The 15,543-nt window shown below is 37.9% G+C and overlaps 1 protein-coding gene across 3 annotated transcripts in view; it reads left to right on the top strand.

Moving 5' to 3' along the window:
* Positions 1-15,543, top strand: part of FGD6 (FYVE, RhoGEF and PH domain containing 6) — a 115,557-nt gene that overhangs the window by 8,836 nt on the left and 91,178 nt on the right. The gene's annotated exons all lie outside the window — the stretch shown is intronic.

Genomic DNA, 15,543 nt, shown 5'->3' with positions numbered 1-15,543 from the left:
CATACCTTTTTATCCTTCATGAGGTCAACCAAGGGGCTGAGGAGGAATGAGTAGGTGTTGGTTGGATGATAAAATGAATAAAAAAGAGGCAAAAAAAAAAAAAAAAACCAACCCACAACACAACCACTGCAGCTGCTTTTTTCTCTCTGTAGTCACAAAGAGGGGCCTTTGCATTGCATTTAAAGTGTTTTGTGTTTAACAAAAAGCACATAGACCCTTTTTGAAGTCTTCATGTTCTTATATTTAAACCTCAAGCCTTTGAATACTCAGATCTACAGTGGGACTTTTGTAGTAATGTTAACATATATGGCACGTAGTAGGGGCTTAAAGGATTATCAGGAGAATTGAATAAATAAAAATGTCAAGCAAAATCTTAGTGTACCAAGTAAAATTGTTCTAATTTCTTTTAGCTTACAGATGCTCTCCTAACATTTTTCTTTACTCATAAACCCTGTCCTTCCTCCTTTGACCCATGAAAGACTTAGCCTCCCTTGCCTAACTTTTCTCATAGCTGACTCCATTCTGTTTACAACTGTCTACTCTGAACGTTAGTACCTAGGCAAAAGCCTTTTCCTTGGCATAAATATTTTGACAGAGAATTGAAATTAAGTATCCCAACTTAAAAAAAAAATGTATTCTCATGCTTGCTCTTCTGTCCATGGAACAGTTTTGTTGGTATTGCCCTCCTTTTAATATTCTTTTGTATAGTGAATAGTGTGTCTGTGAGAAAGGGAAATTAATTTGGCTTCTTTATGGTATACTACTGTCCTTACCTAAGATGAAGTTTTTTTCTTGAAACTGGAGGTTAGGCCATCCCATTGGCCCTCAGGCTTAAATCTCAAGGATCTGTCATTGCTAACACCAGCTGTAAACTTCTGGAACTCAGCCTTTTTCTGCTGTTTCTTACGCAGTGCGCTTTGCTCTGGTGGTGGTGGGAAACGTGGTTGGAAGGGGTTAATGTACACAGCCAGCCTGTGCAGCTGGATGGCATTCTTAAGGAGGGTTCTTTCTCAAGGCCACAGGAAACTGAGGGCGGCTTTGGACAGGTTACAGGCTGTCAAGTAGGGCAGTCTGGTGAAGAGTGAGTGAGCTCTGCTTTTGAATTAGCTTTCCACAGAGATTTTTGTTTAGGCCTGGAGCAGGGAGCCAGGCTTGAGACTCTTGAAATGTGCCAGCTGAATCAAAAGCCTTCAGTCATAGGGTCAAACTAACAGCTTTTCCTGGGAGGTTGTACCTTTTGTAAACAACATTGAATAGACAGAGAAAGCAAAATCCAAGCCCTCATGAGGAGGATACCTGGACACCCTAAAATAAGATAAATGAGAAGTGGGACATACATTTCAGGTGAGTTGAGTGGATCCAAATGGAAATCCTGTTTGGTAATCTAGCTGTTGAAAATATAGAGACCTCTGCCTTGCAGTAATTAAAGTCCAACCCAGTAAAGTTTGAAAATGATTAGAAAAAAACACATTATGAACCCTATGTAAGATTGTTCTGCTGGAAAGAGTAGACAAGTGTCTTTAACAGTTTCTCGATCCTCAGGGAAGACATTCTGGCTCTTTCAGAGAAGATTGGCTTACAGAGACTTACTAATTTTACAGAGTCCACATATATAATCAACCAGATTCTGGATTAGTAAACAGACACTGCCAAGCTATGGTCACCTTCTTTAGAAGACAGATGTTTCATGAATCCAACAGCTTAATATTTACTAATTCATAACATGTTTGTCATTTATCAGGAAATAATTGTATACAAGTCCCCAGTTACAAATAGGATTGTATTCTAAAAGTTAATTGTAATTTGGAACTCAGAGTGTATTGTCCAAAGAAACAATTTTGGAAACATTGGTAAAGGACTCAGTTTAGCACCCAAATTATATTAACCATTACTGTACTGGCTTCCACTTCCCTTGTCCTGGGTGAATTCTTCCTCTCAGCTTCTCTTTGTGCTGAGGCAGGAGCATTGGCCAGGGTGGGGTTGAGCACCCCCATGTCAGAGAAGCAAATCCACTGAGTCTGAGAGGCAGTGTTTATGGAAAGGGTGAGGTGACTAAAGAATGAGGAAATCGGGGACTGGGTTTGCTTTGAGAAAGACTGTAAGGCATTGGGAGCGATAAGGAGAAGGGAAGGGCTGGGTGATTGGGATTTAGAGTGCAGTGGATTTTCTTTCCCTCCTTTCTCCTCACTATTCCTATCCCTCCTCTCTTTCCCTCCCCATTCTCCACTGCAGGATTCTGCTAATTGGGTTTCTGACCTCAGGCAAGAGTGAGTAGAGGAAACTGGAGGAGGGGAGTTGGCTGCTGTGAGGAGTGGTGCTGGGAAGCCCTGCAGCCAAGAAGGGTGAATAGCCAAATATGAAGGTAAAGGAGGGTGAAGGGAATACCCCTGGCCGTAGAAACTGTAGGTTTTGGTGTTCCCAGATGGGTCACCGTTTGCTTACTGCCCTGGGTTCTCAAAAGCAGTTTTGTTGGGAGCCAGATTGTGAGAAACTCTGGAGTATTCTGGTGCCTTTTGGGTATAGTTAGGAGCTCTCTTGCCTGAAATATTTCAAACATGATTATCCTCAAATACATAGCAGGCAGCAGGCCTTTCTGTCTCACTGGCATGCAGGTTAATGAGTGCTTATTTATTAGTATTATTTAAGAAGTTTGATTTTCATAGGGAAGTTTGTAAATTTGGGCTGTTAATATTAAAGAGTTATAGACAAATTAGCAAAATAATAGTGTGCCAATATGGGAATTTTCCTTTTGAAATTGTAGTGGATTTCTTAACTCTCTAACCAAGAAAAACTTTCCCTGGAACCTTTCTACCTTTTTCCTCTGTTGTTTAATTCTTATTATAAGCACTTCAAAGAAAATGAATGATTATTGAGTTTTCCTGGGTAACCTAGCAAGCCCTCAGTTTATATATTCCACAATATTGACCCATGTGTAAAGCACTGTGCCTTCAAAAGTGAAAGGAGAGTGCCTACTCCCCAGAGTTTCTGTCCAGTGAGGCAGCAGACAATTACAGGGCAGCATGGTTTTGTGATTCCAAACTTTGTCTGAGTTATACCCCAAGAAGGGTGTTAAAGATGACTTCACAGGGCACCTGGCTGGCTCAGTCGGGGAGGAGCATGCAATTCTTGATCTCAGGTTTGTGAGTTTGAGTCCCAGGTTGGGTGTAGAGATTACTTAAAAAAATAAATTAAGATAAAGATGACTTCACAAAGGTGGTAAGACTAGACCCAAGGCTTATAAAAATGGACAAGATTGAATTTGGCATTTAGGAGGTCGTTTTTTAACCTTGATAAGAACAGTGTCAGTGTTGCTCTAGAGGAAGAAGCCAGATTGCAGACTGAGGAGGATTTCAAAGAGAGGAAATGGAATCAGCCAATGTAGATGGCTGTTCTTGAAACTTTGCCCAGAAGTCCCCATCACTTGACAGGTTTGGATTTATCTTTTGGTTTTCCTCAAGCACCAAGATTCAAAGTAAAATAAACTTCAAAATAATTTCTTCTTAATCAGTAGACCCTCATTTCTGATGAAGGAAAGTATTAAGTTTTTTGTTTGTTTTCTCCCCATTTTAAGCACAAAACTGGGCTTAATGAGCTGGCTAAATGACAAATCATCTAAAATCCTGTTATGGCTTCTGTGTTGTAAATCATCAGACCTAGTCTCTCTTGGGTTGCATTTACCATCTGGTGGTAGTGTTGGATTTTAATGTAATGATTAAAGTATAAATTAATAGCCCTAATAAGCATTTCCACCTTATTGTAGCACTGATAAGATTATGCACTGTTAGAGGGTAAGGGTTAGGACTCCTGGATCTCAACAGAAGCCTTTTACTGGGAGTTATTTACAGCATCATCCGCTCAGGAAATATCAAACATTTGTATGGCTCTTTAACTTTGGCTTTCTTGTGTTGGAATCATAACCTCACAATTTTGGCAAATCTGTTTGTTTACATACTTACCCTGCATTTGAAACTGCAGCTAGAAGCATTGGATTTTATTTCTTGGCAATAAAGCTTTTCTTTTTTCCTTTCAAATTAATTATTAGCAATTAGTGAAATTGCAGTATTTTTTCCAGCGCTGTCACTTTGGTCTCATTTTTTGCCAAAACAGATAAGTGATATTTTATCAAACATTATGCTTTTCTGTGGTGGAATGTCACTTTATACTTTTGGATGCATATTTTTAGTCAAGAGATAGAAGAACAAATATCCTAAATTATGATTGTGTGTACACACATACATCCTGTCATGGTGAAAATACATTGTGTTGAGATAGATGATATTTGCACATTTTGGGGGGGGGGGGTGGCATTATTTTTAGAGATGATTGGTTTTCAATTGCTAGATTTTTATTAAATTTTTGAATAGTAAAAATCTAAAAATTTTGTAATTTAGCCAAGGATATCATAATTTTGCTTTTTAAAAGTTAATAATCAATTATATCAGTGAGACAGAAATTGCTTTGCAAAATGAGCTTCTGACCTATTTCCTAGAAAAACATTCTCAGTGTGAACCTTTTGGGAAAGGACACCTGTGGGGAGGGGACAAGGATGGCCTTCATTGTTTTCCTAAACATTTTTAATTCCTGTAAGGACCTGATTGGTAAAGATAATCTGGTAATCCATCAATCTGTAAATGGATTAAGCCTGTTAATAGGATGTTTGGAACTTAATGCATTTTTGCAATAGAAATAACTGTGAGTAGATCTTAGGTTCCTAGCCAGCCCACAAGAACTTATTTAGCTTCTGATATGTGAAAAGTGCAATGGAAATTAATAGCAAATGAAATTGTGGCAATACCAAAACAGAACGATAAAATAAGATTTTTGTAACTTTTAAATGCTGTTACATTCAAGGAGGTGTAAAAGGTAGTGTGTTGAGGAACTTATTAGGAAGGAACAGGATGAAGAAGTGGAGAAAATGAACTTTGGCTCACCATTCCTCCAGGTGGTTCAGGGGAATTCCAAATCTAGGCTCATGTTCTTTTGTAGGGTGATGAGTATATTCATATTTCAGGTATTCGTAAGTAATGCCTGTGCTTTGTATATTACTTTTGTAAGCTTTCTGTGTTCTTCCAGACATTTCTTTTAAATGCATCATCTTTTCCTGGAATTACATAGATTAATTTGGTATTTAGGGCAAGCCCTTTATTAAAAAAGTAGACGTGTTTATATGAGCCTATTTATTTTAATACTTTTTTGAAACTATATTAGTAGCGAAGTGTAGCAAAGTGTGCCACAACTCAAAGAGCAGTTTGAGTTGTAGCACATTTGGGTGTAGGAAGCTACAAAGTAGATGTGTTTTTTATTAAATTCTGAGTTAAGTTCAAGAACTGCACTGCCTAGTTTCCTCTGGGTGGTATAGAAAAACTACTTTGGATTAGTCTGAGTCTGGTAATCGTGTTTGTGGATCTCTGAAGGTTAAAAAAAAAAAAGTATTTGCAAGTAGTTTTGACGTCAGACAGAGATAATCTATCTTTGGAATTATAAAAATTGGGTTGACCAAATAGACCATCAGTGGAGTAAAGTGTGATGATAGTATTTCCAGGAAGAACAGCTGTCTTCTGCATTTCTCAGCCCTTCTTGTTTGCATGTATTATAGAGCCATTTTGGTTCCATATAAGTGTGCATTGGAGTAAGGTTGTATTTGGTGTTATCATACCCTTTTATACAAGAAGAAATCGAATCACGGTGATGGTGACTTCAGGAAAAATGGACAATTAAAATACAATGAGATTCGTGATTCTGAGCCCTAATGTCCAAGTGTCTGTTTACCAGACTCTCCCATTTATCAAAGTATTTTGGTTTCTGCTTCAGGAAAGGTGAAATAATAAACACTGAACAAAGAAAATCAGTTCCCCCTGAATGTTTGGATAAAAATAAAAAGGAAAACAAACACATTTAGCCTTTTTCTGTTTGAAATGGTGTAACTGCTTATTCTTGAGCTCCCGTGGATTCCATAGAAAACTTTGTTTTACTTAGATCATATATTTTTTTGAAGTCAGTTTCTTGGTAACATATTTTTGACAAGTTGATATACTTTGGCATATGTTAGTATCATCTGAAACATTAGGAATTAAAGAATAGATTTGGTTTTTGATAAATTTAGAATAGCTCGTTCTTTTTTCTTTCTTCATCTGAAAAGTAGTTCCGATTTGAACTGTTTGGCAATTGTAATTTCAAGTCCAGGAAAGTTGGTGTAATGTATACAGAAGGAATAATTGGTGACTTTTTTTCTGTCTTTTCTCTTGGTCTTTAGATGTATCTGCAGTCACAAGTAAACAGATATTTCAATTTAAATGAGTAGCTGTTTCATTTCTTAAATTTTCTTTGCATAGTTCCACTGTTGGAAACATGAGGGAAAAGCACAGTTCCTCACTACTGCCCTTTTAGGTTGTGGGAAGTACTTGGGGTGGGAGGGAGGGATGAATAATGAGCTCATTCATGAGTCCAGATATGATTTATTTGGTATCACGTTTGGGTGAGGAAACTTAAATGGGGACCTTTTGGGCATTTTGAGAAATTTGGAAAGTCATATATGTCTTTTAATGGTTCTAGGTTAAATGTAAATTTTAGAACTAATAGAGTCATTACAAATCATCCAGTGCAGTCTCCTCATTCACTGATGAAGCCAAGCCTAGCAAGACATGCTGACTTTTTCCACACCACAGAGATGGGAAATTGCAAAACCAAGACTCCAACCTGCTGCTTCAGAATACCACATTGCCCCTTCTAATGCTGTTGTGGAACCATTGCAGTGAAAGTCAGCAAGATTTAGAAAACTCAAGTGATCTTAGGTGTTGAAAAAAGGTTTAGGTTTGCTTGTGACATTGCCTATTTTCTTCAGTTATGACAGATATTGTTATCCCTATTAGGAAGGAGGGCTGCACACAGCTTATGAACACAGGATTATATGGCTCGTGTTTTTAAGATGATTTCAGGTGATTTCAGAGAGATAAGGGCTCAAACTAAGCAGAAACTTTTTAGCCAACAAATATCTGTGCTACTAATATATGTTAACAAAACTTTCTTCCCTCCACTATCTGACTCCCCATCAATCCAGTTTTTTGCCCACCTCACCAAAAGTCTATCAACCAGGTAATATCAAGGATAAGAAATGATCTTAACATCAAACAGCACAGACTCTATACTAAATAGTAATAGTTACTATTTACTCAGTATTTCTGCTATGCCAAGCATCATGCTAGGAGCTCTCTCATAGTCCCTTCTATCCTATAAGGCAGATATTATCTTCTTTTACAGATGAGGAAACTAAGACTTAATGAGGTTTAAGTAACTTGCCCAAGGGCACGCAGGTATTGTGTAGGTGAACTCAATGTGGAACCAAGTTCCTGAGACATACTGATTTTAAATCAGGATATGTTCATATTGTTCTGTGCTGTGAGGCATTGGTTTTGCCTTTTTTTTTTTTTTTTCTTTTTATGTTTGATATCGGTAGAGGTCTGTGAATCTTCTCTCCAGGAAACCTTGATGGACAAAGTATTTCTGTCCCAAATTTGTTCAGTGTCTAGAAGGAAAACACAAGGACACCTGCAGTGATATGTATAGACGTCACTGAGCATTTTCAGAGGCTCCAGATTTTTCATGCTAGAAGAGCTCATTGGTTGGAAAGTTTTTGTGGTTAGGAAATTGATGTTGCAGTGTTTGGAAACTGAACTATTCATGCCATATTTGCATTTAGTCAAGGTAGTGGTGTTAAAATGAGTTCCTGTCATTTAGTACCATTTTATGGGGAAATTAATGACACTGGGAGGACTATGCATGTCTCATATTTTCCCACTGATTTACGTGAAAGTTACTTTTTTAGCTATTATCACTATTCCTGATTTCATTCTTTGTCAAATACTTTCTGACCTCTAAAACACTGTAGTTTAATAGTTAATTACTATTTATGGATCCCCAAAGTAAATAATTTTGTAAGGCTGAAATACCTTTTATAATAATATATCCTTATTATCGTAATGAAAAAAAAAACAGATTTAAATGAATGGTAGGGGATTTTTTCCCCCAAAGAGGCAGGTGATACACCTCTGGTTGAATATTGGAGGAGATAGGATTTCTGCAGTCTTGTGAATTATGAGAGGGCAAGACCTGGAAACTGGACAGGGAGCACATTCAGTTGGGCTATAGATTGAGAGAAAATCTTAGATGAGCACTGCTAGCATCATTTCTGGGGCTGCTGACATAGGTCACAGTCACTGGCTTCATCTACCAAGAGGCTTGTGGAATATACCTCCAAGGTGACACTGATCATGATGCCTCTGTAACTTTTTAATTTGGCATCTTGTATTCATTCTGCCTAGGCTCAACTGAACTTAGCTAGTCTTATTTTAAGCAAATAAATGCTGAAAGTCATGTAGAAAACATATTTAAATTCCTTTTGTGTACACCCTGCTGGGCATTTTAACACTGTGTCTCGTGTAAAATAATTACAGTGCTAATTATGGCTTCTCCAAAGCAAGCCTGGTAAGTAAGACCTATACTTGGATATGAAAAGTAGATACATGTATATGAAATAACTCAAACTGAATTATAGGACTTCTGATAATTCAGACTTCTGATATATTTGTAGTTTTTTTCTCTCAATCCAAATTAATCTATCCAGAAATAACTCCCCAATTGGCTCATTGGGAGGATGTCTCATTACCAAAGAGCATGTAAGTATGGATTTTTTTAGTCTACAGATGTGGATACATGTTTCACTGCCCTATATCACTTGTTTCTTGCCTCTCCTCTTCAAATGTTTTGTGCTAAAACAGGATGAAGAGGGGATAGTGGAGTGCCATGCTCTGAAGGTTTTTGTTATAGGAGCCTGCTGAAATCCTGTTGGCCTCGATCTGCCGGTTTTCCATGACTCTGATTCCCAAAGACTCCTACCTAATGACAGTTGATTTAAAAGGCATCTGATTCCCATGTAAACATAGTGACATTTTAACTGCTAACGGGGATATTTTGAAGTCATTTTATTCCATAGCAGATAGTCAAACTACTTCAGAGACCGTTGGTATTTTAGATTTTATTTTATAGAATTTATATAGAGAATTTTGGTAAAATATAGATTTTACTTTTATAGAAATTAATAAACTTAATTCCCCTTGGATAAACCAGAAACCAAATAATTACCTCTTACTATGTCCTTCTCTCAGGCTGGTCTCAACATTTGGAAATGGGGGGCGGGGATAGGGGAATTAGACAAGAAATCAGAGAAACTAAGGAGAGTTCCTATTCACAAGGAATTTACAATCTGGTTTATGATTTTTTTAAGTTGAAAGTGTTACTGACATAACTGTAGATTCACGTACAGTTGTAAGAAATAGTACAGGGGCAGGGTGTTTGTGTGGCTCAGTTGGTTAAGTGTCCCTTGGTTTTGACTCTTGGTTTTGGTTCAGGTAATGATCTCACAACTCATGAGTTCAATCCCCACGTTGGGCTCTTCACTGAGGGTGGAGCCTCCTTAAGATTTTCTTTTTCTCCTTCTGACCCTCTCCCCAGCTCACTCTCTCTATTAAAAAAAAAAAGTTTTCTCTTTTAAAAAAAAAAAAGAAAGAGGGGCGCCTGGGTGGCTCAGTCCATTGAGCATCCAACTTCGTCTCAGGTCATGATCTCGCAATCTGTGAGTTTGAGCACTGCATCGGGCTCTGTGCTGACAGCTCAGAGCCCAGAGCCTGCTTCGGATTCTGTGTCTCCCTGTCTCTTTGCTCCTCCCCCATTTGCGTGCACGCACTCTCTCTCTCAAAAATAAACATTAAAAAATTAAAAACAAAAAGGGAACGAGTACAGAGAAAAACTAGTATCCTTTTACAAGTTTCTCTTCATGGTAACATTTTGTAAAATTATAGTAAAATAGCACAACCAGGATACTAACATTGATACAATCTGTTGATCTTACTTAGGTTGCCCCAGTACTTGTACTCAGTATGTATATATGTATTTAGTTCTATGTAATTTTGCCACGTGTTGGTTTGTGTGTCTGTCATCACAGTGAAGATGCTAAGCAATTCCATCGTTGCAAAGATCTCCCTTGTTACCTTTTTATAACCACACCCACCTCTCACCCATCTCAGTCCCAACCTTGGCAACCAATAATCCATTTCAAATTTTTTGTCATTTCAAAATGTTATATATAATGGAATCATAATTCATTCAGCATCATTTCTGGAGATTTCATCCAAGTTGTTGTATGTCTCTATAGCTCTTTCCATTTATTGCTGAGTAGTCATATTCTAGTTAAAGGACATCCAGTTAAAAGGCCATTTCTGCTGTTTGGCTCTTAAAAATAAAGCTATAATCGACATTCATGTATAGGTTTTTGTATGAACATATGTTTTCATTTCCCTGGAATAAGTACCCAAAAGTACAATTACAGGTTATGTGGTGATTGCGTGTTTAGTTTTAGGAGGTGCTGCCTCCTAAACTAACCTCCTAAACTGTTTTCCAGAGTAGCTGTACCATTTTACTTTCCCACCAGCAGTGTATGAGTGGTCCAGTGTCTCTACACCCCCTTCAGCACTTGGTGTTTGCCACTTTTATTTTTAGCCATCCTGATAGGTGTGTAGTGACATCCCGTTGTGGTGCAGTTTGCATTTCCTTAATGGTTAATGATGTTAAATATCTTTTCATGCACATATTTGCCATTTATATATCCTCTCAGGTGAAATCTCTGTTTCTTTGGCCCATTTTCAAGTGAGACTTTTTGGTTTGTTGTTTTTTTCATGTATATATTTTTTAAATTTTATTTATTTTTGAGAGAGAGAGAGAGAGAGAGAGACAGAGCATGAGCCGGGGAGGGGCAGAGAGAGAGGGAGACACAGAATCCGAAGCAGGCTGCCGGCTCTGAGCTGTCAGCACAGAGTCCGACGCAGGGCTCGAACTCACAGACTGCGAGATTATGACCTGAGCCGAAGTCGGACGCTCAACTGACTGAGCCACCCAGGCGCCCCATTGGTTTATTGTTTTTAAAGAATTATCTCATAATTAAGCATCATTTGGTGCCCTACTCCCTAGAGAGTAAAATTCAAACTCTTTACCTTAGTAAATAAGACTTTTTGTGGTCTGGCCCCAGTTGGCCTTTGTAATGTCATGAGTTTGCCTACCTGTATAAGATTGACCAACATTCCTAAGCACCCTGTTCTCTTTCATAGCTTTGTTCTACTACCTGACACACCCTCCTCCAGACAGATTATCTTTCATCCTTCTAGACCTAACTCAAATGTTACCTTTCACGGAACTCTCCCTTTCTAGTGTAGGAAAGGTAAGAAAATACCCCTACCTCTTCCACCTATCCCCTTGTCCCACTTACCCGGTTCTGTTTTTCTTTCTAATAACACTTTCTTTTCCCATCAGTATATTATCTATTTCCCACTTCTCTCCACTACTAAAATACAACCTGCATGAATGAGTGAGGCATTTAACTTTGTTACATCACTTTCTCCCCCGTGCCTAGAACAGTGCCTGACGTATAATAGGCATATTGTAAATAGTTCTTGAAAGACTGAGGAAGTGAATTTGTGGATACTTGTGTTGCCACTCCCTTCCATAGCATGTTACCTAACATACCCTGTTTACAGTGTAATAAAAGTAATAGCTACCATCTACTGTATTGATTGTATACCAAGCAGTACAGGTCACCCCTTTCCTTCGTCTGCTTTTGCACAGCACTACTTTATTATTCTATCCTAGCAGTTTGTTAGCCTCTCCCTACCACTCCCTCCAAAAAAAGAAACATAAGATATAAGAAATATAAGAATAAATATTGTAAGCATCTTTGTGTCCCTGGCCTCAGCAGATACCTGGCACAAAATAGGTGGTCACATCTGAGTAAATAGTTGTCAGGTTATATATTGCTTTTACTTGTGTGAGGTCAGAATCCAGCTGCATTTTGAGTAAACCAGTGTCCCACTGACTAGGCTTCCAGAATGCACAGGAAACATCTGTTAATTTTGGAAAGCTGTTACACTGATTTGGAAAATTATTGCTATTTGCTAAAACAAAGCTCCCTTGAAGAAGAGAAATTGGGCTAAAAGACCTCACATGAGTCTGTCTTTATTAGATAGTGAGCATCCTTACATGTTGTAGAATTGTTAAGCAAGAAACTTTCCATTCCACTCATTCCACTGGTCCTGTTACGAACCTGCAGAAAGAAGCCATAGGCCTAAATTCCCACACGAATCAAAAGCAATTTTTAACAGTCTCTCAAAGTATGTATCTTAAGGTGCCTATCGTGATGTGATCTGCGACTCAGAAAATGCAGATAATTTAATACTAAAAAAAATATTTTTATAAAACTCTTCTTAAATGAAAGATCTGTCTCTATGTCTTACATGTAGTAAGAAAACTGAAAGTTAAAAAATAAAAATCTAAGCGGTTTGTAGGTACCCAAAGGAGTTAGCCAAACTGTTAGGATGCCCCAAAATCAGGAGCTTGGTGAAGGCCTTGTGCAATTTTTATATATATGAGGAAATGATTAGAGTGGTTTAGCTATAGAAAATGTGCTTTCTCTTATGGGGTCAATTACCCATATCATTATTTTAGGATTTGAACATCTGGTCTGCTGAAATATGTTATTTAAACTCTGTTGTCTGCAAATAAAGTATATTATCAACACCAATCTCGAGTAGTCGGGTATCCAGATGAGAAAAATATAAGAATCTTAAATAAAAAAAATTATGAAATCTGGGGCACCTGGGTGGCCCAGTCGGTTGAACATCTGACTTTGGCTTAGCTCGCAGTTCGTGATTTCAAGCCTTGCGTCAGGCTCTGTGCTGACCGCTCAGATCCTGGATCCTGCTTCAGATTCGGTGTCTCCCTCTCTCTGCCCCTTCCCCACTTATGCTCTGTCTCTCAAAAATGAATAAATGTTCGGGGCGCCTGGGTGGCGCAGTCGGTTAAGCGTCCGACTTCAGCCAGGTCACGATCTCGCGGTCCGGGAGTTCGAGCCCCGCGTCGGGCTCTGGGCTGATGATGGCTCAGAGCCTGGAGCCTGTTTCTGATTCTGTGTCTCCCTCTCTCTCTGCCCCTCCCCCGTTCATGCTCTGTCTCTCTCTGTCCCAAAAATAAATAAATGTCGAAAAAAAAAAAAAAAAAATTGAAAAATGAATAAATGTTAAAAAAAATTTTTTTTAAACTATGAAATCTTCTAGAAAAATGTTAACTTAAGAAAACTTTTTACCCTTATCTTTTAGTGTTCTCACTATACAACAGATAAAATCTGATGTTCTAGCTATTAAGAAGACCAATAAAATATAGGATATGTTTGTGAACTTGTACAGATAACCTGAGAAAGCTATTTAATAGATTACACGTTTCATCCTAGTATTAAATTGTGTTTCCAGTTATATTAAATTGTGTTTCCAATTACAGGTGCTTACTGCTTACCAAGTATATGCTAAGTACCATATTTGGGGAAGGATAAAAGAAACTTTTAAAATGAGAATTGGGAGGCGCTTGGGTGGCTCAGTTCGTTCGGCGTCTGACTTCGGCTCAGGTCATAATCATACAGTTCATAAGTTTGAGCCCTGTGTTGGGCTCTGCTGACAGCTCAGAGCCTGGAGCCTGCTTCAGATTCTGTCTCCCTCTCCTGTGCTTGTTCTCCCACCCTCTCCCTCTCTCAAGAATAAACAAATATTTAAAAATAAGTAAATAAAATGAGAATTGGTACTAGGGTTTTAGCAAAGAATATAAAATAAAGGTCTGAAGGGTGAAAGTTTTCTGTGACTATTAAAGAAATTAGTTTTGGTCTCATTAAAATATATGAACTCTTTGTAGAGCAAAATTTAAACACTGAGAAAGTAAGCAAATACATTAGCTCTAATAGGTTCAGGGGCTTTTTGATGGTAAAATTAGTTTAAGTATGTTTTCATACCCAGTGTTTACTTGATTACCTGTTGATGGTTTTGTACAGTGGGCTAACACGAGATCTTAACCGTTCCATTGAATGTAGCCTTGTTAGATTGATTCTCAATAGTAGTAATTCTAAGCATCTTTAATTCTTGCTGAGCCCTTCCCACTGCTAAGGAGCAAAGTATTTTCACATACTCTCCTGTACTCTACAGATTACTGTCTTTTCAGCCTGCTTGTTGAAGTCTTGGCTCCAGTAAATATGTCTGCTGGCTTTTCTGCTAATGCCCTGTGGGTTGATTCCATAAGTTAAAATCTGTGACTGTGAGTAGGGTTTGTTGGAGTTTACAGTAGCTTCTATCTTACTATACTTACCTGATGTTAGGGTAAAGATGTTCTTTCTTCCTTGGGTTTACCATACAGGGAATTTATCATTTTCCTTGGCAGGTGGTAGACAATTTAGAGGGTTGGAAGTGTGTTCATTTATAGTCTGTCTACAGGAAGTATACTGAAAATTACTGCTGTAATTTACATGTCAACATGGTCTGATTTTTGTTTTGTTTTATTTTGTTTTGCATTTTATAGGAGGCTTAGATAGGGATGGCTGTCTCCAGCCCATCCTTCCCCCTTATCTTTGATCTTTTCTTCCTAATTATTATATACATACATATATATATATATATGTATATATATATGTGTGTGTGTGTGTGTATATATATATATATATATATATATACACATATATATACTGTATATGAGGAATGCTTGAAATAATTGAAATTAGTAAGCTTGGGGGAAGGAGAATGGGGATTTTCTGTATTAAGTTTTTAAATTATAAGCATTACATAGAATCCTTTTTTTTTTTCTTTTGAAGTTAAATGTACATAAAGCGAAAAGTAAAATGTTCCTTCCTTTCCCTCTCCTTATCCCCCTCCATTCTAGTTGAGAGAAAAGGTTTTCTGGGGGTTTGTTTTGTTTTTTGATATGGAAAGTTTTAGAATAAATGGAAATTTTAGGGGTAGTTAATCTCTGTTCCCAGGAGGCCTTATCTTGGAGGTACTTGAGAAAGGCAAAGGCTGTCAGAACTGTTTCCCCTAGGCAGGAAGTCTTCCTTCTTGTGTTACCTCGGTGCCTAACACAAAGCTTAACTCACCAGGAACTCAGTGAACAGCTAGGGTAGTACAGGCACATGTCACAGATGGAAGAGTGGATCACGTTCCTGGATAACGCTTTGTCTTTCTACTTGCTCCTCGTATCTCTCCTCTTTCCCTCTTTTCTTACTATTTTCTGGTACCTTAATTTGTCCTTACTTCCTTCCTCTCCTTTTTTGGTGCCTTTAGCTAGTGGCTCAGAGCAGGGGATCAAGGTTTTGAAGTGCTGTCTACTAGACTTTCTACTGTAGGATGAACATCTGTAATTAGAAAAGAAATACAGGTACCTTGCTTTACATTACAAAGTAAAGTTCACATAACTAAAAGAATCAGCAACTTCAATACATAAGTGACATGTGCTTTTTATAACTTTCAGAGGTCTTTGTAGCCTGTGTTGCTCATTGTGATCTTTATTTACCAAAGAGGGATAAAGCTAGTGTTTAGAAAGGTGCTTTTAAAAGTATCTTGAGATCTAATAGGACACCTCTAAATTAGGTGGTGACTGAAATTCTTTTAGAAATAGGAAACAGTGTTGTGATAT

Source organism: Prionailurus viverrinus, chromosome B4 (genome assembly GCF_022837055.1).
Source record: "Prionailurus viverrinus isolate Anna chromosome B4, UM_Priviv_1.0, whole genome shotgun sequence".
Lineage (NCBI taxonomy): Eukaryota > Metazoa > Chordata > Mammalia > Carnivora > Felidae > Prionailurus > Prionailurus viverrinus.
This window is presented reverse-complemented; position numbering and strand designations above follow the sequence as displayed.